Source organism: Arachis ipaensis, chromosome B4 (assembly GCF_059453495.1).
Source record: "Arachis ipaensis isolate K30076 ecotype BB chromosome B4, ASM5945349v1, whole genome shotgun sequence".
Lineage (NCBI taxonomy): Eukaryota > Viridiplantae > Streptophyta > Magnoliopsida > Fabales > Fabaceae > Arachis > Arachis ipaensis.
This window is the reverse complement of record NC_142439.1, coordinates 71660238-71663858: the sequence shown is the minus strand read 5'-3', so window position 1 is coordinate 71663858 and position 3621 is coordinate 71660238.

Genomic DNA, 3621 nt, shown 5'->3' with positions numbered 1-3621 from the left:
AATAGAGAAAAGAGAAGGAGTAGTAGAAAAAGCCAATAGCCCTTAAAACCAAAAGGCAAGGGTAAAAAAAGGATCCAAGGCTTTGAGCATTAATGGATAGGAGGGTCAAAAAGGAATAAAATCCTGGCCTAAGCGGCTAAACTAAGCTGTCCCTAACCATGTGCTTGTGGCGTGAAGGTGTCAAGTGAAAACTTGAGACTGAGTGGTTAAAGTCGAGGTCCAAAGCAAAAACAAATTGTGCTTAAGAACTCTGGACACCTCTAATTGGGGACTTTAGCTAAGCTAAGTCACAATCAAATGGAACGCTCTTAATTGCGTTGGAAAGTAGACACCCAGGGCTTTCCATAAATATATAATAGTCCATACTTTGCTCAAGGATAAACGACGTAAGCTGGCATTCAATGCCAGTTTCATGTTGCATTCTGGCGTTAAACGCCAGAAACAGGTTACAAGTTGGAGTTAAACGCCAGAAACAGGTTACAACTTGGCGTTTAACTCTGGAAACAGCCTAGGCACGTGTAAGCTCAAGTCTCAGCCCCAGCACATACCAAGTGGACCCCAGAAGTGGATTTCTGCACTATCTATCTTAGTTTACTCATTTTCTGTAAACCTAGGTTACTAGTTTAGTATTTAAACAACTTTTAGAGATTTATTCAAGGACCCCATGACATTTCAGATCTGAACTTTGTACTCTTTGACGGCATGAGTCTCTAAACTCCATTGTTGGGGGTGAGGAGCTCTGCTGTGTCTCGATGAATTAATGCAATTATTTCTATTTTCTATTCAAACACGCTTGTTTCTATCTAAGATGTTCATTCGCACTTCAATATGATGGATGTGATGATCCGTGACACTCATCACCATTCTCACCCTATGAACGCGTGCCTGACAACCACCTCCGTTCTACCTTCGATTGAATGAGTATCTCTTGGGTTCCTTAATCAGAATCTTTGTGGTATAAGCTAGAATCCATTGGTAGCATTCTTGAGAATTCGGAAAGTCTAAACCTTGTCTGTGGTATTCTGAGTAGGATTTAGGGATTGAATGACTGTGACGAGCTTCAAACTCACAAGGGTTGGGCGTAGTGACAGATGCAAAAGGATCAATGGATCCTATTCCAACATGAGTGAGAACCGACATATGATTAGCTGTGCGGTGACAGCGCACCTGGACCATTTTCACTGAGAAGACGGATGGTAGCTATTGACAACGGTGATCCACCAACATACAGCTTGCCATAGGAGGAAACTTGCGTGCATGAAGAAGATGACAGTAGGAAAGTAGAGATTCAGAAGATAAAGCATCTCCAAAACTCCAACATATTCTCCATTACTGCATAACAAGTATTTATTTCATGCTCTTTTATTCTTCGCAATTCAAACTGATAATCATAATTAATCTCCTGACTAAGATTTACAAGATAACCATAGATTGCTTCAAGCCAACAATCTCCGTGGGATCGACCCTTACTCACGTAAGGTATTACTTGGACGACCCAGTGCACTTGCTGGTTAGTTGTGTGGAGTTGTGAAAAGTGTGAATCACAATTTCGTGCACCAATATTCTTTCTGAGGAAGTTCATGACCACCTTATTATCATTCGTTGGGGTTGCAATAGCCTCTACCCACTTGGACATGTAATCCACTGCTACCAAGATATACTTGTTTGAATATGAGGTTGGGAATGGTCCCATGAAATTGATTCCCCATGCATCGAACAGTTCCAGCTCTAAGATGAAGTTCTGTGGCATCTCATTTCTTTTGGGTAAGTTTCTATTTCTTTGGCATTCATTGCGGTTCTTTACTAGTTCTTTGGCATCCTTGAAAAGGGTGGGTCAAAAGAATCCACTTTGTAACACCTTGGCTGCAGTTCTTTCCCCTCAAAAGTGGCCTCCATAGCACGAGCCATGGCAGTTCCATAGGACTTCTCGTCCCTCTTCTTCTGAAACACATCTTCTCAGGATTCCATCTGAACACTTCTTGAAGAGATATGGCTCATCCCAGACAAAATATTTAGCATCATTAATGAGTTTTCTTTTTTGATATTTGTTGATCTCTGGAGGCAAGGACCCAGTTGCCTTAAAATTGGCAATGTCTGCAAACCAGGGTGCTTTGTAAACCGTCATTAACTGTTCATCTGGGAAGAACTCATTTACACTTGCATCATGTGTTCCACCTTTATCATGAGGGATTCTGGACAGGAGATCTGCTACCTTATTCTCTACTCATTTCTTGTCTCTAATCTCAATATTAAATTCCTGCAACAATAAGATCTATCTTATCAGTCTTGGTTTTGATTCCTGCTTGGCAAAAAAATATTTAAGTGTTGTGTGATCTGTGAAAACAATCACTTTGGAACCAATGAGGTATGATCTAAACTTGTCAAATGCAAAAACTATTGCCAGCAATTCCTTTTCAGTAGTGGTATAATTTCTTTGAGTGTCATTGAGGACCTTGCTGGCATAGTATATCCATGGACCAAATTATCTTTCCTCTGTCCTAACACTGCCCCAACTGCAAAATCATATGCATCACACATCAGTTCGAATGGTAAGTTCCAATTAGGTGGGGAAATGATAAGGGCGGAGGACAACCTCTTTTTCAAGTTTTCGAATGCTAGCATGCACTTCTCATCAAAGGTAAACGGTGTATCATATACAAGGAGATTGCTTAAGGGCTTGGCTATCTTTGAAAAATCTTTAATAAATCTTCTGTAAAAACCATCATGTCCTAGAAAGCTCCTAATTGCCTTGACATCACTTGGTGGGGGTAATTTTTCAATGAGTTCCACCGTAGCTCTGTCTACCTCAATGCCTTGGTTAGAAACTTTATGGCCAAGGACTATTCCTCCTGTCACCATAAAGTGGCATTTTTCCCAATTTAAGACCATATTGGTCTCTTGACATCTTTTTAACACCAAGGCAAGGTGATTTAGGCAATTAGGAAAGGAATCCTCGAATACTGAAAAGTCATCCATGAAGACTTCAATGAATTTCTCTATTATATCTGAGAAGATAGAAAGCATGCAGCGTTGAAACGTTACAGGAGCATTACATAGCCCGAATGGCATGCGCCTGTACGCAAACACTCCATATGGGCAAGTAAATGATGTTTTCTCCTGGTCTCTCGGATCAACCACTATTTGATTATATCCTGAGTAAACATCGAGAAAATAGTAATATGCATGTCCTGCAAGTCTTTCCTGCATTTGATCCATGAATGGGAGTGGGAAGTGATCTTTTCTTGTAGCTTCATTGAGTTTTCTATAGTCAATGCACATCCTCCATCCTGTGACCGTTCTTGTAGGGATAAGTTCATTCCTCTCATTGGGTACTACAGTGATTCCTCCTTTCTTGGGGACCACTTGGACAGGGCTGACCCATGGGCTATCCAAAATTTGGTAGATTACCCCTCCCTGCCATAGCTTCATGACTTCCTTCTGTACCACTTCTTTCATAACTGGATTCAGCCTCCTTTAGGGTTGAATGGAGGGTTTGGCATCATCTTCCAACAATATCTTATGCATGCATATGGCCGAACTGATTCCCTTCAAGTCAGTGAGGGTCCATCCAATGGCATCCTTATGCCTTTGTAATACTTGGAGTAGTTCCTCCTATTGTTC